Below are 27,458 nucleotides of genomic sequence, written 5' to 3' on the forward strand. Positions count from 1 at the left end.
ACCTGCTCTTTTCTTATGAAAACATTAACTAAGAATGCTGGACCACACAACACTTTTTGCTATTGCACATACAAGTTACAGCATGTTGCAATGACTCACAATAAATTTATTTAACGGTGTTTATTCCCACAACTTGCCAAGAAAGACCAAATTTGAACTGTTTGCTTTCCAATTCTTATCAGAGACCTGGTTGAGGAGGTTGATATTTGAGAAAGATAAGGGCAGGGCAGGCCAACCATCTATTCTTCCATGTGTTGTGGGGCATATTTTTATAACTTTTGAATTTCATTAGCTTAGCCCCCTTGTTCCCCTGACATAAACAGCACATTTGCATCATTTTTTGTGAGTGTTTTATTACTTCAGGGGTTTTTTGGAAGATAATACAGGGAACAGTCACATCTCTGCATTTTTGTACAATTGCTATCAGAGATGTTGGACAAGCCTGGCCCATGTGCTGGTATAAAGTCCTAAAAGTAAAATGAATTTGGGATTTATTACCAACATGGTAGAAAGAAGTTGATTTTAAGCTCATGAATCTACATTTAAGTCTTCGTTCTAGCATTTGGGAGGTGTGTAATTTTAAAGCAACTGTCATTAGTTTCCCTTAGCCTCAGTTTTTTAACTGTAAAATAGCAATTTTGTGATATCTAATCGACAGGATGTTGTCAGTATTACTCAGAATTTATATCTAGACTGCAAGCTTTGTTGCTTTTTATCAGTACATGACTCTTACAGTACATTATCAGAACATCTTTGATCATTGCTCAGAGGTTTACCTGGTAAATTTTATCAGACAATGAAGCTCAGTAACCCGTGATGTTTTGCCTTTACTTCTTGATTACTCAGAACTGAGTTTAATAATCATTATGGGGACTGCCAGTTTGTTACCGAATGGTAAATATATTAATAGAAATTTTTGTGTATGTTACTTCTTCTGCATTTTCTTTTAATTTCCATCTAGGTAGATGTGTACACAGTCTCTAATCCTTTTAAATGTGGTAAGAGAATACATTACGAATAACATCATTTTTTATTAGGAAATGTGAGTTGTGAATGTTACGTATCCAGTAAATAAAATGCATTAATAATAACCATTAGCACCCATCCACTTGGCAAATCCTGAAAATGGAAGTTCTGAGGTGACTTTGTAAGCCTATTCTGGCTTTAAATAACACGGTTATCAGATTGGATTTGTTTATAACTAGAGACAATAGAACTAGAAGGAAACTTTTAAATTACTGAGTGCTAGACAATGGTTTTAAAGAAGGGAAACTGAGACCAGTAAAGCGAGAGGGTGTGCAGTCAGCAGAACTACTCCCCAGGGAACTGTGGGCTCCTGCATCCCAGAGCCTTTCTGTTGCCCATGCTTCTCTCTATACTTGCTTTTCCCTCCATTCCGTTTAACACGTGTCCTGGGTATATATTGCAGAGTAGTCAATAGCTCCAACCCTTAGACATACAAAACAGCAACCTTTTGTTAGACTCCCAGGTGCGGTAGATCAGGAATTTGAATATAGCATAGTGTGGTTGGCTCAACTTATATACATGCCTGGGGCCCTCAGCTGGGAAAGCACAACAGCTTGGGGTGACTCAAATGTCTGGGGCTAGAATTCTCTGGAGAATTCTTCTCTCAATTTCCTGGCATCGGGGATGGGGTAACTCAAAAACTTGAACAGGAATGCCTGCTCATCACTTCTCTTGTGACTTTGATTTCAGGCATGGTTGTCTTGGGGTGATCAGACTCCTTACATGATGATTCAGGGCTCCAAGGGTAAGATTTTCAGTGAATGAGGAAGAAGCTGCATGACCTTTAATGACCAGCATTGGAAGTCACATAGCATCAGCTCTAGTATATTCCAGAGGTCAAATAACCACATACTCTCCCAAGTTCAAGGAGAGAGGACATAGACTCCACATCTTGAAGTATCCTGTATTAAAATTGCCAGAAAGGTATTTACTGAGAGCAGTTCACATGTCAGATAATAGGCTCTTCTTGGGGAGACATAGATGAATGAGGGACATTCTTTATCTTCAAAGGGCTCCCAATCTATAAAGAAACAAAGGCAGACACAACTCAAGTTGATCTAATTATGATACTATGGCAATTATTATTTTGATTTTGCAAGACAATAGTGAATTAATTAACGAAACTGAGTAATAGAAACAGACCAAAGACTATACGGAATTCTGATAAATGATGACATTGTCATGGGAGGTCATTGTTTAAAGAAGGGACTATTTAATATATGCAGCTAAGAAAATGTATTGCTACATGGAATTTATGAAATAGATGTGTACCTCCCACTGTAGAAAAATTAAGTCCAGATGGATTAAAGATTTAAATGTCAAAAGCAAAGCTTTAAACTGGTAAAAGCAATGTAGATGAAAATCATTCTGATCTTGGGGTTAAGAAGGATTTCTTAAGCAAGACACAGAAAAGCACTAATCACAAAAGAAGTGATTGATGGAGTTCACTCCATTGGAATTAAAAACATCTGCTTATCACAGACTATCTTATAAAATGTGAACAAAAGCAAAAAATGGGGAGAAGATATTTGTAATAGCTGAAATGTGATTCCTATTTATTTATCATTATCTATCTATCATCTATCTATCTATCATCTATCTATCCATCTATCATCTATCTACTTATCCATCCTTTAATCTATCAATCATCTATTTATCAATCATCTATCTACAAATAAATGAGAAAACAACAAACCACCCAACAGAAAAAATGGACAGACAAAAAAATAGCAATTTACTGACGAGAAAAACATGGGCAGTCAATAAAAGAATAAAGAGTTTCTCCACTGATCAGTGATCGTCGATGTGTAAATCAAACTACTATGAGACATTTTATATTGATTTGATTTGTGAGGATTAATGTGTAAGGCACTAGCAGTGCAAATCTAAGGAAATTCTAGTGAGAGCATAAACTCATGCAAGAACTTTGAAAAAAAATGACATTTTATTAAAGGTCCTGAATTCTTCAAACCTTTATCTGTATAAACCACATTTTGGCACCACTAAATACGGAGTAAAACATCAGAAATGGTGCCAGAAAAGGAGACCTCTTTACTGTCAAAGGCAACATCAAAGAGAATTAGAAATAAATCATGAAAATCAGGCCCCTTGTCCCTTTAAAATTAAAACCTTCTTTTCTGTTTGTTTCTTAAAAGAAAGCCAGCAAAATAAATAAACAAATAAAAATGGTGGTAATATTATTTGTGGCTTCAAATCTCATATCTCATTTTACCCCTAATGTCTATAATGGAGGTTAAATAGTACAGTGTTTCAAGATAATTCATGAAAAAGAGGTAGACATTTTGTTCTGTGTTGCTTGGAAAGTTGTCTCAGGGCTTTATAAATGGAGGTGTAGCTGAGACATATACTGAAAAAAGAAAGGCTATAAATGGGAAGTATTATGGATGACATGGAAGCTGCCAGACAACTATTTTAATTAGCTTTGAGGAAATGAGCTCTACTGAAGGAAACAGAATTCAGACTTTGCTTCCAGATAACCCTCGACCTTGGGGGACAAACGATGCCTAGATTCAAGCAAGCTGCCCTTTCTTTCGTCCCTCATTATTTCTTATCACATTTGAATGCCCCTGCACTGCAGTTTTCTCTGCATTTATAAACCCATTTATAACAAGTTTAGATAAAATTCTTCAGCATAACTTTTTATCTCTTTGAGCCTCATGCGTGCCTTGGACAACGCCATTCTTTGGCACACACCAATGCTTGGATGGTTTCCCTGCTTGTCTCAAAAAGGCTAAGAGAGCACTGCTTGTGAAGTTTCAAGTTTGACCTTCCTCTCAGAGAAGCTAATGTCAACTTTCTGGGGTGAAACAACAAGTCAGCCCACTGGTTCATCTGAGGCTTAAAAAGCATGAAGCCTGAGGATGGTTCTCATGCTCCGCACAGGACCAGCCACATTGGCATGCCTTCATTCACTCAATGAAAGCCCACGGAGAGCTTGCTCTGACCAGGGTCTGCACCCCGTGCTGCACACATCAGGCCTGGTTAGATCAGAGTGTAAGAAAACCCCTCAGGTTTCATGGTCATTTATGCCTCAAATGGGCTTGAGGGTTGATGTGGCTCATAGGAGGTCTGCATTCTCATGAAGCTTGCTTTCTTGTGAAGGAGATGTGATAAACATGCTTGGTATCTGTCTCTATCTCTGTTTCCTCTCTCTATCATCTGTCACTCCCTCTCTCTGTCTCTGTCATCTGTTTCTCTCCCTCCATCTCCTTGTCTCTCCTTTCTTCTTCTCTGTCTCTCTTTCTGGCTCTCTGTTCCTCTCTGTCTCTGTCATCTCTCTCTATCATTCTCCATTTCTCTGTCTTTCTCTGTTTCTTCCTCTTTCCATCTCTGTTTCTGTCTCTGTCTCTCTCTCACATATGCATACACAATCAAAACACCAGGTAGGAATAAGTGCTATGCAGATAATTTGAAAAGGGTATGTGGTAGATGGTGACTCAGGGTTTCCTTTGACCAGAGGTCAGCAGGGATCTCTGAGTTGTGGCATTAAAACAGCAAGTGTAACAAAGTGAAAGAGTACCATGAGGAGACTCAGGAGAAGGGCATTCTAGGCATGTGAAACAGCAAGGACAAAGCTCCCTGTGGTGGAAACAAACCTTAGGAATAGAAAGGACAGCAGGAAAACCAGAATGGACAAGTAGGGAGGCAGCTATAGGCAAAGAAGTTGAAAATGAAGACAAAAGTTAAATGGGGCTTTGCAATCCAAAAGAATTTTGAATTTTATTCTAACTGACATGGGGAGATACTGGAAGATTTTAAAGATGGGAAAGATAGGATCTAATTTCTGTTTAACAGAGACTTCTACAGCATCTATAAGTATTTTATGGAGAGTGAGGTCTCCATTGTAGGGGTCTGCAAATGGAAGAAAAGAGTCAGAGTCTGTGATCTTGGGCAAAGAGAGAATGGTGGTGGTCTGGACTAGTGTGGAAGAAATGGAGAGACCTGGGGTAGGTAGGACATGTTTTGGGGATGTCTGTGGAAGAAAGTGGAAAGTGAAGCCAAGAAAGTAAACCTAAAATTTTCCTGACAACATGGATGATTAGCAGTGTTAAGTTAGATGGAGAATCTAGGAAAAGAGACAATTGTGTGGAGGAAAAATAAAGAATTCTGTTTTGACTGTTGAGTATGAAATACCATGAGACTTTCAAGTGTCTCAAAGAGATCAATGAGAAGTGAGAGGGAAGTTGTTGTTCTCAGGGGAGGGACTCTATTGGTAAGCAATGGAATCTAAACTGGCTAAGTACACATCATGGGCTGCAGGACAAGTAATAAAATCATGGACATCACCAAAAAATTAAAATTCAGTGAAATGGAATTTCTAGAGCAGTTAACTGGAAGGATAAAAAATAGCAGTAAAAAAGTAATTTGTTTGAAACTAAAATCTTGAAGATTGTGCCATTAGTGGTGCTAGAAATTTTCTGGTATGGCCAAGGAAGTTAGTGTGAGGAGAAGTGGAAGCAACACTTCTTAGTGGGTGAAATGTTAAAGAGTTTAGGAAGTGGGGCTGTTGGATGGATTCTTCAAGAAGGGTTTGCGAGGAAGAAAGATGGCGGTGAAGTAGAAGTATGTGGAAAGCATCCCTCTCCACAGATGCATCAGGAATACACCAAAACATGCAATAATTTCCACAGAGAACCAGCTGAACACCAGCAAATGACCTTGGACACCAGAAAGGACTGCAAAGATCCCAACATAACTGGGCAGGGCAGAGGGAAAAGGAAAAAAAAGAGAAAGAGGAGGAGAAGAAAGGAAAGTGACGGGAACCACATCCTAGGGTCGGGGGATCTGAAACAGAGGGAAGATTGCCGAATTCAGGGAAATGGCCCTTATCTGATGGGGAAACCCCTTCTTCAAAGGGGAATTTCCCTGGGTCAGAAGGGAGGCATTTAGGACTGTTCAAAGAGGGTGCAGCAGCTGAGCTGTGACAGATGGGAAAGAGTGAGAAACACACGGAGGGTCCGCACTGTGGCTCAGCATGTCAGGACTGAGATGACGATTCACCGCTGAACAGGGGGTCGGAGAGCTGGAACGTGGGAACCAGAGAACTGGTTCAAGGTGAGAAATATTGTTGGCAGTGGGGAGATGGACTGAGAGGACAGGAGGGAAGAAATCCTCAGCAGAGAGTGCCTACTGCAGAAAGATGCATGGCCATAGTGGTGGCTGGATACTGCTGACTCACAAGCAGTGGGGAGGAGCTGTGGGTATAGCCTCTCTCTAGGGCCCTGCAACAGACAGAGGAAGGACCCTTGTGGGCCTAGCTAATGCACTAAGGGATAACAAAGGCCCTTGGGTGGGGCTGGCCTAGAGTGCCTGCAGCCAAGAGCCAAAAGCCCGCAGAGTGGCCCAGCTCTGGAGACATTCTGTTTACACCTGAGCCACCAGCATCCCTCTGCAACAGGCATCACCATGGCCGACTGAGCCACTGTGATGCAGGCAGGGGGCCACTGCTCTCTCATCCCCAGGGGAAGGAGCCACTATTGTACCCTCTCTCTCCCCACATACTGGTGATTACAGATGAACAATAAAGGAAGATCTGCCGGTTGCAGAATAATACAAAAAGCCCAAGGCAGGTAGAAGGACTCTTACAGCTGAGACCCCAAGGAAACAGAAATATCAGTATTAATTCTATTGATCTGGTCCATTCTGGAGTCAGTTCTAGTATTTTTTTGTTGTTGTTATTGTTTGTTTGTTTCTTTGTTTTTATTAATTACAATCTTAGTCCTAAGGGATCTACACATTTTATAACCTTTGTTTATTCTATTTTTATTTTTAGCCATTTTATATGTTTCTATTTCTAGCTAAGTTTTTTGTAGTGCTGACTATATCTCCTACCTTTTTTCATCTCTTTTATACATTTCTATTTCTTTCTTTTTCTTTTCATATTTTCTGTCACACTATGCTCTTCTGTTGCCATGTCTTCTATCCTTATTTAGTTTATTCTATCTTAATATACTTATAAGCAATATTATGTCTGCTCTGTTTCCTTGCTTTATTCTCCAGATGACACACTGCTTTTGTATTTATTATTAGGTTTTGTCTTTATCTTAGTTCTAAGTATAATTGTCTGATTTCATTCTGAGAATCTTCAGTCTGTCTGGTGGTACTCTTGCTCTTTATTATATTTGATCCCAGCTTTCAAAATCTCCCTGGATTTGTGTTTGTGTGTGTGTGGTGTTTTTGTTTGTTTGTTGGTTTGTTTGTTTGTTTTTGTTTTGTTCTGTTTTGGTTTTGAATTTCTGCTGGTTTTCTCTTTGATTGTCTGATGGCATACTAGGGTTCTTCTGTCAGGTCTTTCTAGTGCCTTATGTTCTATTGGAGTCAGTATTTGTGTGTCTTATACACGTATCTGTTTTCTTGACTTAGTATTTGATTCAACACTCTGCCATTAGTCTGGGGCTTGCACAGTCTTCTTTAGACCCCTTTATTACCAGGACAAGAAACCTCTGAAGTCTGGATTACTATGACAAGACAAAGAAACATCATGCAGGCAAAGGAGCAGGAAAAAAACCCACAAGACCAAATCAATGAAGAGGAAATAGGAAAATTGCCTGGAAGAGGATTCAGAGTAATGATAGTAAAGATGATACAGTCTCAACAACAAAAAAGAGAAAATACAAGAAAAAGTTAATAAGGACTCAGAAGAACTAAAGAGCAAACAAACAGAAATGAACAACACAATAACTGAAATTAAAAATACTCTAGATGGTATAAACAGCAGAATAACTGAGGTAGAAGAATGAATAAGTGAGTTGGAAGATAGAATGGGGGAAATAACTGACACAAACCAGGAAAGAGAAAAAAGAATAAAAATAATGGAAGACAGTCTCAGAGACATTGGTGACAACATTAAGCCCACCAACATTTGAATCACAGGCATCCCAGAAGAAGAAGAAAAAAAGAAAGGGTCTCAGAAAACATTTGAAGAGGTTATAGTGGAAAACTTCCCCAACATGGGAAAGGAAATAATTAATCAAGTCCAAGAAGCACAGAGAGTCCCATACAGAATAAACCCTAGGGGAGACACACCGAGGCACATATTAATCAAATAAATGAAAATTAAACACAAAGAAAAAATATTAAAAGCAGCAAGAGAAAAGAAACAACTAACATATAACGGAAAACCCATCAGGATAAGAGCTGATCTTTCTGCAGAAACTCTGCAGGCCAGAAGGGAGTAGCAGGAACTACAGAATATACTTTCTTCTCTTCTTTAAAGAGAGAAACCTACAGCCAAGAATACTCTACTCAGCAAGAATCTCATTCAGATTTGACAGAGAAATCAAAAGATATACAGATAAGCAAAAGTGAAGAGAATTCAGCACCACCAAACCAGCCTTACAGCAATTGCTAAAGGAACTTTTCTAAACAGGAAACACAAGAGAAGGAAAAGACCTACAAAAACAAACCCAAAACAATTAAGAAAATGGTAACAGGAACATACATGTCAACAATTAGTTTAAATGTAAATGGATTAAATGCTCCAACCAAAAGACACAGACTGGCTGAATGGATACAAAAACAAGACCCTTACATATGCTGTCTACATGAAACCCACTTCAGACCTAGGGACACATACAGACTGAAAGTAAGGGGATGGAAAAAGATATTCCATGCAAATGGAACTCAAAAGAAAGCTGGACTAGCAATACTCATATCAGAAAAATTAGACTTTAAAGTAAAGACTATTACAAGAGACAAGGAAGGACACTACATAACACTCAAGGGATCAATCCAAGAGGAATATATAACAATTGTAAATATCTATGTACCCAACATATGAGCCCCTGAATAAATAAGGTAAATGCTAACCGCCATAAAAGGGGGGACATCGACAGTAACACAATAATAGTAGGAGACTTTAACACCCCACTTACATCAATGAACAGATCATCCAAACAGAATATAAGTAAGGACACACAAGCTTTAAATGACACATTAGACCATCCTGACTTAATTGATATTTATAGGACATTCCATCCAAAAACTACAGAATACACTTTCTTCTCAAGTGCACACAGAACATTCTCCAGGATAGATCACATCTTGAGTCACAAATCAAGCCTCGGTAAATTCAAGAAAATTGAAATCATATCAAGCATCTTCTCCAACCACAGGCCATGAGACTAGATATCAATTACAGGAAAATATTGTAAAAATACAAACACTTCAGAGGCTAAACAATACACTATTTTTTTTTATTTTATTTTTTTGGGGGTATACCAGGTTCAATCAACTGTTTTTATACACATATCCCCGTATTCCCTCCCTTCCTTGACACCCCCCCCTCGAGTCCCCCCCACCCTCCCTGCCCCAGTCCTCTAAGGCATCTTCCATCCTTGAGTTGGACTCCCTTTGTTATACAACAACTTCCCACTGACACTTTTACAGTTGGTAGTATATATATGTCTGTGCTACTCTCTCGCTTCTTCTCAGTTTCCCCTTCACCCCCTGCCGCCTCCCATACCTCGAGTTCTCCAGTCCATTCTCTGTATCTGTTTCCTTGTTCTTGTCACTGAGTTCATCAGTACCATTTTTAGATTCCGTATATGTGAGTTAGCATACAATATTTGTCCTTCTCTTTCTGACTTACTTCACTCTGTATGACAGATTGTAGTTCTATCCACCTCATTACATATAGCTCCATCTCATCCCTTTTTATAGCTGAGTAATATTCCATTGTATATATATGCCACATCTTCTGTATCCATTCATTTGTTGATGGGCATTTAGGTTGCTTCCATGTCCTGGCTATAAACAATACACTATTAAACAACCAAGAAATCACTGAAGAAATCAAAGAGGAAATAAAAAAATACCTAGAAATGAATGACAATGAAAACACAATGACCCAGAACCTATGGGATGCAGAAAAAGCAATTCTAAGAGGGAAGTTTATAGCAATACAGTCCTACCTCAAGAAACAAGAAAAATATCAAATAAACAACTTAACCTTACACCTAAAACAAGTAGAGAAAGAAGAACAAAGAAACCCCAAAGTGAGCAGAAGGAAAGAAATCATAAAGATCAGATCAGAAATAAATGAAAAAGAGATGAAGGAAACAATAGCAAAGATCAATAAAACTAAAGGCTGGCTCTTTGAGAAGATAAACAAAATTGATAAACCATTATCCAGGTTCATCAGGAAAAAAAGGCAGAAGATGCAAATCAACAGAATTAGAAATGAAAAAGGAGAAGTAGCAACAAACACATCAGAAATACAAAAGATCACAAGAGGCTACTATAAGTAACTATCTCCAATAAATTGGATAACCTGGAAGAAATGGATAAAATCTTAGAAAAGTACAATCTTCCAAGACTGAACCAGGAAGAAATAGAAAACATGAACAGACCAATCACAAGTATGGAAATTGAGACTGTGATTAAAAATCTCCCAACAGGGCTTCCTAGGTGGCGCAGTGGTTGGGAATCCGCCTGACAATGCAGAGGTCACGGGTTCGATCCCAGCTCCAGGAAGATCCCACATGCCGCGGAGCAACTAAGCCTGTGTGCCAGAAAAAAAAAAATCTCCCAACAAACAGAAGCCTAGGGCCAGATGGCTTCACAGGCAAATTCTATCAAACATTTAGAGAAAAGCTAACACCTATCCTTCTCCAACTCTTCCAAAATATAGTAAAAGGAGGAACACTCCCAAACTCATTCTACGAGGCCACCATCACCCTGATACCAAAACCAGGCATAGATGTCACAAAAAAAGAACATTATAGGCCAATATCACTGATGAATATAGATGCAAAAATCCTCAACAAAATACTAGCTAACAGAATGCAACAGCACATTAAAAAGATCATACACCATGATCAAGTGGGAATTATCCTTGGGATGCAAGGACTCTTCAATATATGCAAATCAATCAATGTGATACATCGTATTAGCAAATTGAAGGGTATGATCATCTCAATAGACACAGAAAAAGCTTTTGACAAAATTCAACATCCATTTATGATAAAAGCTCTCCAGAAAATGGGCATGGAGGGAAATTACCTCAACATAATAAAAGCCATATATGAGAAATCAAAAGCCAACATCGTTCAAAATGCTGAAAAACTGAAAGCATTCCCTCTAAGAACAGGAACAAGACAAGAGTGCCCACTCTCACCACTATTATTCAACATAGTTTTGGAAGTTTTAGCCACAGCAATCAGAGAAGAAAACAAAATAAAAGGAATCCAAATTGGAAAAGAAATAAAATTGTCACTCTTTGCAGATGACATGATATTATACATAGAAAACCCTAAAGACTCTACCAGAAAACTGCTAGCACTAATCGATCAATTTAGTAAAGTAGCAGGATACAAAATTAATGCACAGAAATCTCTTGCATTCCTATACACTTACAATGAAAGAGCAGAAAGAAAAATTAAGGAAACTCCCATTTACCATTGCAACAAAAAGAATAAAATACCTGGGAATAAACCTGCCTAAGGAGGCCAAAGACCTGTATACAGAAAACTATAAGACACTGATGAAAGAAATCAGAGACAATACAAAGAGATGGAGAAACATACTGTGTTTTTGCAGTGGAAGAATCAACATTGTGCAAATGACTATCCTACCCAAAGCAATTTACAGATTCAATGCAATCCTTGTCAAATTACGAGTGGCATTTTTCACAGAACTAGAACAAGAAATTTCATGACTTGTAAGGAAACACAAAATACCCTGAATAGCCAAAGCAATCTTGAGAAGGAAAGATGGAGTTGGTGGAATCAGGCTTCCTGATTTCAAACTATAGTACAAGGCTACACTGATCAAGACAGTATGGTACTGGCACAAAAACAGAAATACAGATCAATGGAACACAATAGAGAGCCCAGATATAAACCCATGCCCTATGGGCACCTTATCTTTGACAAAGGAGGCAAGAATATACAATGGAAAAAAGACAGCCTCTTCAATAAGTGGTTCTGGGAAAATTGGACAGCTACATGGAGAAGAATGAAATTAGAACACTTCCTAACACCATATACCAAAATAAACTCAAAATGGATGAAAGACCTAAATGTAAGGCCAGACACTATAAATTCTTAGAGGAAAACATAGGCAGACGCTCTATGACATACATCAAAGCAAGATCCTATTTGACCCACCTCCTACAATAATGGAAACAAAATCAAAATAAACAAATGGGGCCTAATGAAACTTAAAATCTTTTGCACAGCAAAAGAAGCCATAAACAAGACAAGAAGACAACCCACAGATTGGGAGAAAATACTTGCCAACGAAGCAATGGACAAAGCATTAATCTCCAAAATATACAATCAGCTCATGCAGCTTAATAACAAAAACGTAAAAAACCCAATCCACAAAAGGGAGGGAGACCTCAATAGACGTCTCCAGAGAAGACATACAGATGACCAACAAACACATGAAAAGATGCTCAATGTCACTAATCATTAGAGAAATACAAGTCAAAGCCACAATGAGGTATCACCTCACACCGGTCAGAATGGCCATCATCAAAAAATCTAAAAACAATAAATGTTGGAGAGGGTGTGGAGAAAAGGGAACCCTCCTGCTCTGTTAGTGGGAATGTAAGTTGGTACTGCCACTATGGAAAACAGTTTGGAGGTTCCTTAAAAAACTAAAAGTAGAACTACCATATGATCCAGTAATCCCACTACTGGGCATATACCCAGAGAAAACCATAATCCGAAAAGAAACATGTACCATAATGTTTATTGCAGCACTATTTACAATAGCCAGGACATGGAAGCAACCTAAATGCCCATCAACAAATGAATGGATAAAGAAGATGTGGCACATATATACAACGGAATATTACTCAGCCATAAAAAGTAATGAAATTGAATTATTTGTAGTGAACTGGATGGACCTAGAGTGTGTCATACAGAGTGAAGTAAGCCAGAAAGAGAAAAGCAAATACTGTATGCTAACTCATATATATGGAATCTAAAAAATGGTACTGATGAACCCAGTGACAGGGCAAGAATAAAGATACAGATGTAGAGAATGGACTTGAGGACACCAGGTTGGGGTGGGGGTGGGGGGGAACATGGAAGCTGGGATGAAGTGGGAGAGTAGCATTGACACATATACACTACCAAATGTAAAATAGCTAGTGGGACGTTGCTGTATAACAAAGGGAGATCAACTCGGTGATGGGTGATGCCTTAGAGGGCCAGGACAAGGAGGGTGGGGGGGAGTTGCAGGAGGGAGGGGATATTGGGATATGTGTATAAATACAGCTGATTCACTTTAGTGTACCTCATAAGCTGGTACAATTGTGTAAAGCAATTATATACCAATAAAGAGCTTTAAAAAAAGAAGGGTTTGGGGTGCATAAGTCTGGAAAACAAAATCAATAGTCAGGTGTTTTCATCATGCAGGAGAAGGAGGAGGAAGATGAAGAGAAAATGGCTTCAAGACCTGATGGAACATACAACTAACATTAAAGAACAAATTCCACTTTAAGAAAACCCTTTCAAAAATAGTCTTTAAAGAAGGAGAAACAACCCTGGGCTATACAAATGCTCTTCTTTTTTTCTTCTCTCCCTCTCAGCATTTCTTCCCTCATTCCTTCACCACTGATCATTGACAGTTAAACCCAAAGGCTGAAAGTCTAATTAGGAGAGAGACACAATAATTTAGATGAGAGATGATGGTGACCTCAACCAGGATTCTTGCTTTATTGCTGCAGAATGGATGACAAAGTGTTAGAAATGACAGGACATGGTTATCACTGTGGTGTTTAGATGACTAAGCAGGCTAATAAATTTTGACTCCCAGTTGTGACTTTGGGAAATGTGTGCGTGTGTTTTTGTGTCATTCTCTGGGACAGAGGAAGCAGTAGAGGACTGGGGTGGATGAGGAGCCAAGTGCTTTTGCTTAGGCATTATGGAGAATGTATGAAGAGACAAATGGTAGGCACTTGGCTATATGACCAAAGAGATCAAGAGAGAGATTTGGGCTGTAGGCATTGACAACCATCAGCATAAGAGCAACAGAAGTAGTGGGATGGAGGAGAGCCCACGGAGAATGAGCAGCCTGGGAGAAGAACCTTGGCAGAACATCAATGGGCACTGCTTCTGTGCAGCAGGAGCAGATATAACATCTTTATGTAGGACCAAGTAAGTGCAAGGAGGATTACCTGTTCCAGATCACATGACCATTGGAACCTGACATCAGTGTTGTCTGACTGCATGGAATGGAATGGAATTTATTCAGGAAGATTGTTGGATGATGCCCTCATATTATTCTGCTGTCGTGGAGGAAAATAAAGTGTGCTTTTGTTCAAACACCAATTATTAATGATGTGCTATGTGTCTTTGAACAAGTCAATCCACTCAAAAGACTTAGCTTTCTTATTTGTGAAATGGGAATAATATCCAAACTAGCCCTCCTGTGGGAATGGAATGGGATAGTGAATGTATGGAGTGTTTTGTAAATGGTGATGTGTCTTATTAAACATTAATTTTTTAAAACCAGTCTTCTTTTTGTTAGGGGGCAATAAACCATAAGTTAATAGTAAAGTAATTATATATATATATATATATATATATATATATATACATGTAAATTTCTAACTTATAATCTGAGTTACCCTTGGCTTGTGTTAGACATGTTTATCTTACTCTTGGTCTTCTTAAATTAGGATATTGTGGTAACAAAAAGGCAGACCAAAGGTGTTTCCCCTAGGTCCTAGTACATACAGAATGCTGTGTATGTAAGTTTGCTATCTGTCTGAGAGACCAGGGTTGTTCCCATTGCTTTCTTAATAAAATAGTCTCCTTCTAGATTGTATCTTTTAGAATATGGTGCCACGTGGCACTTGTGTCATACAGATGGAGACTAAAACAATGCTCTAAGAATGCTAAGGTATCAGTGATATATCCACCCACCCTTTGCTACACATTGCCCCTTCCCTCTCTCAAGCAAGCTGTGAATGTCTGTGGAATCAGTTTTCTTATTATCTGAAGTTCTTGGGCTCTAGTATTTTAAGATCTATAAAGTCTGAGTTTGCTCTTAAAGGCTGCTAAATGGAGGAATGCCTCTTAAAAAGTGAAGTAGTTCCTTTTCCATTTTGTGATTAACTTTCTAATTTTTCCTAAATATGTTTTAGTAGTTAGTTCCATGAAAAATATATTAGCAAGTCTGGGTATATAATGTTATTAATATATGCTGGAAAAAAACCCAAAAAGAACCAAAAAGAAGAGTATCTGGCCTGGAGGGTCCAGAAAGAGGGGGGATAATCAGGTGCTTGGGCCTTGTGTAGATGACCTCATTGTCTCTCAAGTCTCCTCCAGGGACCTGGGAAATGTCAGCTGTGTTCAAAGAGAGTGGAAAAGCTGCAGAGATGCACGTCTGTTCTCTGCCACACCTGGAACACTCTTCAGTGCCCAGCATAGATCAGTAAATCATGTCCTGACCGCTGCTACCTGTGAAGAGATGGGCTTCCAGTGGTCCATGAGTGCTGAGTGCTGGTCCCTTCTGACTCAGATCCTACAGGTGGCAGGTTAGGCCTGGTGCAGGCAGTTGATACTGCCTGTGTGGAGTGGAGCTGAGAAAGAGTCCAGGTCTTCAAATCTTAGCACCATTGCTTTTAATAGAGTCATCTATGCAGAAGAGAGGCCCAAGCCCAGGTTAGAAGTGGTCGTTATCACAAGAGCAGCATAAAGGTACCTGAAAAGATGCAGAGGATTTGTGTGTGTGTGTGAGTTTTCTTTTTTTGCTTTTTAAGCTCTTTGTTGGAATATAATTGCCTTACACTCTCGTGACAGTTTTTGCTGTACACCAAAGTGAATCAGCTGTATTTATACACATATCCCAATATCCCCTCCCTCCTGCAACTCCCCCCCACCCTCCTTGTCCTCGCTCTCTAAGGCATCACCCGTCACCGAGTTGATCTCCCTTTGTTATACAGCAACGTCCCACTAGCTATTTTACATTTGGTAGTGTATATATGTCAATGCTACTCTCCCACTTCATCCCAGCTTCCATGTTCCCCCCACCCCCACCCCAACCTGGTGTCCTCAAGTCCATTCTCTACATCTGCATCTTTATTCTTGCCCTGTCACTGGGTTCATCAGTACCATTTTTTAGATTCCATATATATGAGTTAGCATACAGTATTTGCTTTTCTCTTTCTGGCTTACTTCACTCTGTATGACACACTCTAGGTCCATCCAGTTCACTACAAATAATTCAATTTCATTACTTTTTATGGCTGAGTAATATTCCGTTGTATATATGTGCCACATCTTCTTTATCCATTCATTTGTTGATGGGCATTTAGGTTGCTTCCATGTCCTGGCTATTGTAAATAGTGCTGCAATAAACATTATGGTACATGTTTCTTTTCGGATTATGGTTTTCTCTGGGTATATGCCCAGTAGTGGGATTACTGGATCATATGGTAGTTCTACTTTTAGTTTTTTAAGGAACCTCCAAACTGTTTTCCATAGTGGCAGTACCAACTTACATTCCCACTAACAGAGCAGGAGGGCTCCCTTTTCTCCACACCCTCTCCAACATTTATTGTTTTTAGATTTTTTGATGATGGCCATTCTGACCGGTGTGAGGTGATACCTCATTGTGGCTTTGACTTGTATTTCTCTAATGATTAGTGACATTGAGCATCTTTTCATGTGTTTGTTGGTCATCTGTATGTCTTCTCTGGAGATGTCTATTGAGGTCTCCCTCCCTTTTGTGGATTGGGTTTTTTACGTTTTTGTTATTAAGCTGCATGAGCTGATTGTATATTTTGGAGATTAATGCTTTGTCCATTGCTTCGTTGGCAAGTATTTTCTCCCAATCTGTGGGTTGTCTTCTTGTCTTGTTTATGGCTTCTTTTGCTGTGCAAAAGATTTTAAGTTTCATTAGGCCCCATTTGTTTATTTTGATTTTGTTTCCATTATTGTAGGAGGTGGGTCAAATAGGATCTTGCTTTGATGTATGTCATAGAGCGTCTGCCTATGTTTTCCTCTAAGAATTTATAGTGTCTGGCCTTACATTTAGGTCTTTCATCCATTTTGAGTTTATTTTGGTATATGGTGTTAGGAAGTGTTCTAATTTCATTCTTCTCCATGTAGCTGTCCAATTTTCCCAGAACCACTTATTGAAGAGGCTGTCTTTTTTCCATTGTATATTCTTGCCTCCTTTGTCAAAGATAAGGTGCCCATAGGGCATGGGTTTATATCTGGGCTCTCTATTGTGTTCCATTGATCTGTATTTCTGTTTTTGTGCCAGTACCATACTGTCTTGATCAGTGTAGCCTTGTACTATAGTTTGAAATCAGGAAGCCTGATTCCACCAACTCCATCTTTCCTTCTCAAGATTGCTTTGGCTATTCAGGGTATTTTGTGTTTCCTTACAAGTCATGAAATTTCTTGTTCTAGTTCTGTGAAAAATGCCACTCGTAATTTGACAAGGATTGCATTGAATCTGTAAATTGCTTTGGGTAGGATAGTCATTTGCACAATGTTGATTCTTCCACTGCAAAAACACAGTATGTTTCTCCATCTCTTTGTATTGTCTCTGATTTCTTTCATCAGTGTCTTATAGTTTTCTGTATACAGGTCTTTGGCCTCCTTAGGCAGGTTTATTCCCAGGTATTTTATTCTTTTTGTTGCAATGGTAAGTGGGAGTTTCCTTAATTTTTCTTTCTGCTCTTTCATTGTAAGTGTATAGGAATGCAAGAGATTTCTGTGCATTAATTTTGTATCCTGCTACTTTACTAAATTGATCGATTAGTGCTAGCAGTTTTCTGGTAGAGTCTTTAGGGTTTTCTATGTATAATATCATGTCATCTGCGAAGAGTGACAATTTTATTTCTTTTCCAATTTGGATTCCTTTTATTTTGTTTTCTTCTCTGATTGCTGTGGCTAAAACTTCCAAAACTATGTTGAATAATAGTGGTGAGAGTGGGCACTCTTGTCTTGTTCCTGTTCTTAGAGGGAATGCTTTCAGTTTTTCAGCATTTTGAACGATGTTGGCTTTTGATTTCTCATATATGGCTTTTATTATGTTGAGGTAATTTCCCTCCATGCCCATTTTCTGGAGAGCTTTTATCATAAATGGATGTTGAATTTTGTCAAAAGCTTTTTCTGTGTCTATTGAGATGATCATACCCTTCAATTTGCTAATACGATGTATCACATTGATTGATTTGCATATATTGAAGAGTCCTTGCATTCCAAGGATAATTCCCACTTGATCATGGTGTATGATCTTTTTAATGTGCTGTTGCATTCTGTTAGCTAGTATTTTGTTGAGGATTTTTGCATCTATATTCATCAGTGATATTGGCCTATAATGTTCTTTTTTTGTGACATCTATGTCTGGTTTTGGTATCAGGGTGATGGTGGCCTCGTAGAATGAGTTTGGGAGTGTTCCTCCTTTTACTATATTTTGGAAGAGTTGGAGAAGGATAGGTGTTAGCTCTTCTCTAAATGTTTGATAGAATTTGCCTGTGAAGCCATCTGGCCCTAGGCTTCTGTTTGTTGGGAGATTTTTTTTTTTTTTTTTTTTTCTGGCACACAGGCTTAGTTGCTCCGCGGCATGTGGGATCTTCCTGGAGCTGGGATCGAACCCGTGACCTCTGCATTGTCAGGCAGATTCCCAACCACTGCGCCACCTAGGAAGCCCTGTTGGGAGATTTTTAATCACAGTCTCAATTTCCATACTTGTGATTGGTCTGTTCATGTTTTCTATTTCTTCCTGGTTCAGTCTTGGAAGATTGTACTTTTCTAAGATTTTATCCATTTCTTCCAGGTTATCCAATTTATTGGAGATAGTTACTTATAGTAGCCTCTTGTGATCTTTTGTATTTCTGATGTGTTTGTTGCTACTTCTCCTTTTTCATTTCTAATTCTGTTGATTTGCATCTTCCGCCTTTTTTTCCTGATGAACCTGGATAATGGTTTATCAATTTTGTTTATCTTCTCAAAGAGCCAGCCTTTAGTTTTATTGATCTTTGCTATTGTTTCCTTCATCTCTTTTTCATTTATTTCTGATCTGATCTTTATGATTTCTTTCCTTCTGCTCACTTTGGGGTTTCTTTGTTCTTCTTTCTCTACTTGTTTTAGGTGTAAGGTTAAGTTGTTTATTTGATATTTTTCTTGTTTCTTGAGGTAGGACTGTATTGCTATAAACTTCTCTCTTAGAATTGCTTTTTCTGCATCCCATAGGTTCTGGGTCATTGTGTTTTCATTGTCATTCATTTCTAGGTATTTTTTTATTTCCTCTTTGATTTCTTCAGTGATTTCTTGGTTGTTTAATAGTGTATTGTTTAGCCTCTGAAGTGTTTGTATTTTTACAATATTTTCCTGTAATTGATATCTAGTCTCATGGCCTGTGGTTGGAGAAGATGCTTGATATGATTTCAATTTTCTTGAATTTACCGAGGCTTGATTTGTGACTCAAGATGTGATCTATCCTGGAGAATGTTCTGTGTGCACTTGAGAAGAAAGTGTATTCTGTAGTTTTTGGATGGAATGTCCTATAAATATCAATTAAGTCAGGATGGTCTAATGTGTCATTTAAAGCTTGTGTGTCCTTACTTATATTCTGTTTGGATGATCTGTTCATTGATGTAAGTGGGGTGTTAAAGTCTCCTACTATTATTGTGTTACTGTCAATGTCCCCTTTTATGGCGGTTAGCATTTACCTTATTTATTCAGGGGCTCATATGTTGGGTACATAGATATTTACAATTGTTATATATTCCTCTTGGATTGATCCCTTGAGTGTTATGTAGTGTCCTTCCTTGTCTCTTGTAATAGTCTTTACTTTAAAGTCTAATTTTTCTGATATGAGTATTGCTAGTCCAGCTTTCTTTTGAGTTCCATTTGCATGGAATATCTTTTTCCATCCCCTTACTTTCAGTCTGTATGTGTCCCTAGGTCTGAAGTGGGTTTCATGTAGACAGCATATGTAAGGGTCTTGTTTTTGTATCCATTCAGCCAGTCTGTGTCTTTTGGTTGGAGCATTTAATCCATTTACATTTAAACTAATTGTTGACATGTATGTTCCTGTTACCATTTTCTTAATTGTTTTGGGTTTGTTTTTGTAGGTCTTTTCCTTCTCTTGTGTTTCCTGTTTAGAAAAGTTCCTTTAGCAATTGCTGTAAGGCTGGTTTGGTGGTGCTGAATTCTCTTCACTTTTGCTTATCTGTATATCTTTTGATTTCTCTGTCAAATCTGAATGAGATTCTTGCTGAGTAGAGTATTCTTGGCTGTAGGTTTCTCTCTTTAAAGAAGAGAAGAAAGTATATTCTGTAGTTCCTGCTACTCCCTTCTGGCCTGCAGAGTTTCTGCAGAAAGATCAGCTCTTATCCTGATGGGTTTTCCGTTATATGTTAGTTGTTTCTTTTCTCTTGCTGCTTTTAATATTTTTTCTTTGTGTTTAATTTTCATTTATTTGATTAATATGTGCCTCGGTGTGTCTCCCCTAGGGTTTATTCTGTATGGGACTCTCTGTGCTTCTTGGACTTGATTAATTATTTCCTTTCCCATGTTGGGGAAGTTTTCCACTATAACCTCTTCAAATGTTTTCTGAGACCCTTTCTTTTTTTCTTCTTCTTCTGGGATGCCTGTGATTCAAATGTTGGTGGGCTTAATGTTGTCACCAATGTCTCTGAGACTGTCTTCCATTATTTTTATTCTTTTTTCTCTTTCCTGGTTTGTGTCAGTTATTTCCCCCATTCTATCTTCCAACTCACTTATTCATTCTTCTACCTCAGTTATTCTGCTGTTTATACCATCTAGAGTATTTTTAATTTCAGTTATTGTGTTGTTCATTTTTGTTTGTTTGCTCTTTAGTTCTTCTGAGTCCTTATTAACTTTTTCTTGTATTTTCTCTTTTTTGTTGTTGAGATTGTATCATCTTTACTATCATTACTCTGAATCCTCTTCCAGGCAATTTTCCTATTTCCTCTTCATTGATTTGGTCTTGTGGGTTTTTATCTTGCTCCTTTCCCTGCAAGATGTTTCTTTGTTTTCTCATTTTGTCTAATTTATAGTATTTGCTGTCTCCTTTCCCCTATGCTGCTTAGTAGTAATTGCTCTTGTTTCTGCTCTCTGCCCCCTGTGGTGGGGTTGGTCCAATATTTTGAGTAGGCTTCCTTGTGAGAGGATCTGGTGTCTGATTTCTGGTGTGTGAATTTGAATCTTTTCCCTCTGATGAGCAGGGCCATGTCTGGTGGTGTGTTTTAGGGTATCTGTGAAGTTAATATGGCTTTAGGTATTCTGTTTGTTGATGGAGCTGATGGGTGGGTTTGTGTTCCTGTCTTGTATGTAGTTTGGTGTCAGGTATCCAGCACTGGCAGTTGTAGACAGTCATGCAAAGCCAGGTCTTAGACTCTGATAGAGGGCTCTGTGAGAATTGTCTGCAGTTAATCTTCCCTTTGGCTGAGGACTCTCTACTGGTCTAGCATCCTGGACTCAGTGCTCCATCCCTAGAGCCTCCAGCTTGATTTCTGGTTGAAGAATCCAGACCCCAGAGGTCACTTGTCCTGGCTATAAAGAGGATAAAAAAGACTACCCAAGGCCCAGACTAATGGCTAAAGGTTAAGCCAAACTAATACTAAATAAAGGAAACACGTACAGGCACAAGAGACACAAAAACTGAACCCAATAGAACATAAAGCACTAGAACAACCTGGCAGAAGAAACACAGACTGCAATCAGGCAGTCAAAGAGAAAACCAACAAAAATTCAAAGCCATAAACAAAAAAAATAAAAAAAAAAAACCCAAAACCCACACAAAACCAGGGAAATTGTGAACATGAGGATCAAATATAATAAAGAGCAAGAGAACAACCAGACAGACTGAAGATCCCCAAAATGAAATCAATTATAATTAGAACTAAGATAAATACAAAACCTAATAAGAAAAACCAAAGCAGTGTGTCATCTGAAGAATAAAGCAAGGAAACAGAGCAGACCAATATTATTGATTAAAAGTATAATAAAATAAAATAAAATAAAATAAAAAGGGATAGAACATAGAGGAACAGAAGAGCACAATATGACTGGAAATATAAAAAGAAAAAGAAAAAATAGAAGTGGATAAAAGATAAAGAAGAAAAGAAGATGGGGAGATAAACTCAGCACTACAAAAAAGCTAGTTAGAAATAGAAATATATAAAAAGGCTAAAAATAAAAATAGAAGAAAAAATAGAATTAAAATATGTTATAAAATGTGAAGAGCCCTTAAAACTAAGATCATAATTAAAAAGAAAAAAACTATAACTGACCATAGAATGCATCAGATCAATAGAATTAATACTAATAATTTTGTTTCCTTGGGGACTCTACTGTAAGTGTCCTTGTACATGCCTTGGGCCTCAGCCCACCTTCACCTCCCTAAAAGGCCCTCTTCTGCCTCTGGGTTGGACTCTGGACCTGCTTTGGGTCCTATGGGGCCTGCTTAGGCTCTGATCTGGTCCAATTCCTGTGTGTGCTTGCTCCCACAGTCCACAGCTGCCAGAGTTAGACTTTTTTCATTTGTGGGAACATTCATTGTTTACTCAGATATTCCAAAGACATAGGATCTACCTAGATGATCAAGGGGACTTAGTCTGCAGTGTGTATATCTGATGGAAAGATTTTAGAACCTCTTCCTTAGTCTCCTGGTCCCTGGTGTTCAGCTTTGGTTTTGTCCCTGCTTCTGCTTGTGGTCTAACTGCTAGAGTCTGCTCCTGAGGCTGCCTTGGAGCTCTTTGGGTCTGTCTCAGTGAGGGTTTCTTTCATTGTTCATCTGCAGATGGAGGTGTGTAGGGAGAGAGAGACTTTGATAGTGGTTCCTCTCCCTGTGTGTGACTCAACAGTAGTGCCCTACTTGGATTGCAAGAGCCCCAGGCGGTAATGCTGAATGCACAGGGATGCCAGCAGCAGGAGTATAGGAAATCTGGCCTTAGTGTGGTTCTTTACTGGTGCCTGGTGCAAGGTGCCTGATGGGCAGCCCTCAGGGGCTTTTTTGTATTACTCTGTGACCAGCAGAGCTTCCTTTATTGTTCATCTGTAGGTGCTGGTATGTGGGAAGAGAGAGGGTTCAATAGTGGCTCCTTCCCCTGGGTGTGAGTGAGCAATAGCACCCTGCCTGGGTCACAGGAGCCTTGGCAGCAGTGGTGGTGCCTATTGTAGAGGGAAGCTGGCAGGCTCAGGTGTAAGCAGAATGTCTCCAGAGCTGGGCCACTCTGTGGACTTCTTCTGGCTCTTGGCCATAGGCACACCAGGCCAGCCCAGTCAGGGGGCTTTTTCTATCATTTGTCAACTCCAACAGCCAAGCCCTGAGGGGGCCTCCCTTTGTTCATCACAGGTGCTGAGAGAGAGGCTACACCCATGGCTCCTCCCCACTGCTTGTGACTCAGCAGCAACACCCCACCTCCACTGCCACCCAGCTTTCTGCTGTAGGCATTCTCCATTGTGGATTTCTCCCCTCCTGTCCCCTCAGTCTGTCTCCCCACAGCCAACAATGTTTCTCACCCTGAATCAGTTCTCTGGTTCCCATGTTCCAGCTCCCAGACCCCCTGTGCAGCTGTGAACCCATGTCTCAATCTGGGACATGCAGAGCCATGGTATGGACACTCTGTGTGTTTCTCACTCTTTCCCGTCTGCCATAAATTGGCTGCTTCACACACTTTGGACAGTCCCAAATGCCTCCCTTCTGACCCAATGAAATTCCCTGTTGGAGAGGGGGTTTCCCTGTCAGTTAAGGGAGGTTTCCCCGAATTTGGCAATCTCTCCTCTGTTTCAGATCCCCCCGCCCCAGGGTGTAGGACCCATCCCTTTCCTTTCTTCTCCTCCTCTTTCTCCTTTTTCTCCCCCTGCCACATCCTACCCAATTATGTTGGGATCTTTGCAGTCCTTTCTGGCGTCCAAGGTCTTCTGCTGGTGTTCAGCTGATTTTCTGTGGAAATTATTGCATCTTTTGATGTATTCCTGATGCTTCTGTGCTGAGGGATACATTACACATCCTTCTACTTCACCACAATCTTTTCTCTCTCCTGTGTGTGTGTGTTTTGATGAAACACAGGAACATAATACTGAACTTTTGCTCACTCCAAGAAACATGCAAACATTGTGGTTGACTTTTTGGTTAAGCAGTGATGACTTAGGGTCTAAACAGAGGAACCCCTATATATCCTGATAGAACTTACCACCTAGTGATTCATTTCTTCAGATTGGAGGGATCAGCAAAGTTACAACTTCCTTAGCATAAACATAAAGGCATTGAAAACACTAGCATAATTTTCACCAACCTGAGTGCACAAGAACAGAGATGACAAGAAAATGCTCGTGATTTGCCCCACAGTCTCCTGTTATCCAGGAAGAAGTAGTTAATTTCATGTTTATGATCTAGCAAGGTTTTTGTCATTCATGTCATCATTCATTTTGATATGTATTGAATTTCTTGTTTGCAACTTGAAAAAACAAAAAAATGTTTTAAAAACCTCATTTGCAGTCTGGGATGGATGAAGGAAGGCAGCCTGTAAAACATCTTGACAGAGTGGAGGAAGGAGAGCTGACTTCAGTGAATCTCAAGTCCCTGTGCACTAAATTGTCTGGTGCAGTTGCTGGGCATAGCAGTGCCTGAAAATCTCATAGTTACTTTTTGCATGAAAATCTGAAGTCTATGAAAGGTGATTTTGGGGTTGCCAACGGAAGGGGGGCGACATAATACATAAAGGGGGATCTTTTTTTCTCTCACCTTTTGTTTCCTGATTTGTTCCTGCTCTCAGGTGGAGCATCACTAGTAGCTTCCTGGGGAGATTTTTCCTTCCAACAATCCATGGCCTCACCTCCTGCATTGATGTTGGTCACACTCTGCTATTCCTTTAGTCAGTGTTTTATTTCACACAAAGCATTTTCACTTGCCTCATCTTCCTTTATAAATAATAGGCTACCACTTCTAATGAGCTTACTGCATACCAGCAATGAATGAGCAAAGCACTGACTCTTGCTGGCTTTATTTGAGAGAGGTGACTGGTCTAAGTGAATGTGTGAAAGCTCTGGGTTATGAACTAGATCTGTCCAGACCCACAGCTTAGATGCTCCTGACATTGATCTGTCCTTAAAATCTCACCCTTCAGTTGTCCTCCATGTCTCCCCCCTTTATAGTCACCATTGACATGTGATCTTGATGTTGTAACAACTGAGTCCCTTCATGCTGGAAATATTAATTTATTTGGATGAATGGGTCATTGTATTGCTCTGAAGGAAATTTGAAAAGCATTACAATGTGTAATCTCCCTCCCTCCCTTTCTCCTCCCTATGTCTCTTTCTCTATCTTGTTCTTAGTCTCTCTCTCTCTCCCTTATATACGCGCACACACACACACACACACACACACACACACACACACACGCAGACAACCCCCTCCCCCCGACACGCACCCACCTGGTTCCGATTCCATCATTTCATGCAGGATAATATTAAGCTATTTTCGTTATTTAGCCATATTCTTGAATCATCACTGTCTTCTCCAGCATTATGTTCTGACTTCAATGAGAACATTTTTCTTTGCCGGAATTATGCTGTCAAAACATGGGCACATACACTTTTCTTGGTTTTAGGAGCTATGAAGCTGGTAGTTTAGCTTTGATATCTGTGGACCTTCTATGCAAAAAGGTCCATATGACTCAATATGACATTTTCTATTTTCTCCAGGTATGAAAAAAAAAAAAGAACAAACACCTGGTAGTGTCTCCTGGTCTCTGGTGCATCCTGTGGCATTAATATGAAATAATGAGTTTGCATGGATCTATCCTGCCAGCATTTTGTGCAAGTGGAACTTTAAAATGTGCAAAGAAAACCAGTGAGGGTTATGCAGTAAACCCAGAATAGCAAATGCTTTAAACTCCAGCAAACATCTCTTCTGCCTGACAGCCACTCCCATCCCTTTCTCCCCTGGAAATAAAAGGATATTCTCTTTTAAATAAGTCAAATAATTTATTTATGTGTGTGAATGTTGGAAAGTAACTAAAGTATAATGTAAAGTAAATGGACTGCCCTTCTCTGGCCTTGTGTGCTTACATGTAAACCCACAGATGTACACACACACAGCATAGTGGGCTGTCTCCAAGCTCAGCTCTTGAACTGTCACATGAACTTTCAAGAAAGGCATGTGCATATTGTTTGACTATCTTCACTGAAAGGAAAGGGAGAGAGAGAGCCTCCATCAGGACAAGGAGACAGGCTGAATACGGGGACATCTCTTGGCCTGAACAATTAGGAAAAGGAGCTAATGCTAAAAGCTGAAGGTGCTCATTTCAGAGGCAAATTTTTATTAGAGAAAATGAGGCAGAAATATCACCAGGCTGGTGCCTGAGTAACAAAGTGTAGCACAGGTAAGGGAGAGGGGCATTCTCACTCACTCTGCTATAGATAAAGTTTGGATCAAGCACAGTGACAATTTCAGAATACACAGTGCTTTGGTTTGCACCCAAAGCACTCGCAATCTAGACCCTTGGCTGTGGGTGGATGGGATGTGGTATCATTTCCCATGTAGTGTCCTGGCATTTCATACATCTTTAACACTATGGCGGGCAAAGTAAGTATGGTGCAGTCAGTCAGTAGACTGCAACTTTGTGCCCTATGGTCTGAGGCCATGATGTTTTCTGTCCTCTACATGAAACCTAGCATTCACATCACAGAAGTTTTCTAATCCTACACTGCATCAGGTGGAAAGAGAGGAGACAGCTCAGTGCAGAGGAAAGAGAGATGCATGAAGCCCATTGTTTAAGGAGCCCATAGTGTGGAGGAGAGATGCAAGGGCAGACAGACAAGGGCATGGGACATGCTCAGTGCTGGGAAAGCAGATGCATGGGGAGCTCAGGACCCCAGGAAAATATGTAAAGTCTCTAAACTGGAAATCCATGGGCACAGAGATCTTGTTTATCTTTGCTGAGGTTGGGCTCAGCAACTGCAGTTAGTAGGTGCCCCCAAGTGTCTACTGAATGATTGAATGACTGAATGAATGATTGAGGGGTTCAGGTAGGGTTTCCGGAGTTAGAGAAAACTAACCACTTTTAGACTATGACTAAGCTTCTGCAGGGAAGTGGAATATAAAAATATCAGAGAATAGTACCTTCCTCATGCATCACTGGGCATGAAACAGGTGCCTGCAGTCATTCTCATGAACCAGTGAGGAGCTGTGTGGGTCAGAAAGGTGAGTCAATATGGGAGGCCTGGGTGGCTAGGCAGGAGAGTTTGGTGTTTTTCCTATTCACAACAAAGACCCAGAGAGACAGTTTATGATGTTTAGGAAAGGAGTATAGCTGGAAGCAGAATCAAAGAAAACATGCTAAGGGGGATGTGAAGATTATGGAAACATGAACAGACCCTGAGGAGCTAGAGGTGAGAGTTCTAAATAAAGATGACGCAGAAAAGAATCTGAGCAGGCGTCCTCAGTTTCTAGCTTGTGAAACT

Source organism: Hippopotamus amphibius, chromosome 4, assembly GCF_030028045.1.
Source record: "Hippopotamus amphibius kiboko isolate mHipAmp2 chromosome 4, mHipAmp2.hap2, whole genome shotgun sequence".
In the NCBI taxonomy this organism is placed as follows: Eukaryota; Metazoa; Chordata; class Mammalia; order Artiodactyla; family Hippopotamidae; genus Hippopotamus; species Hippopotamus amphibius.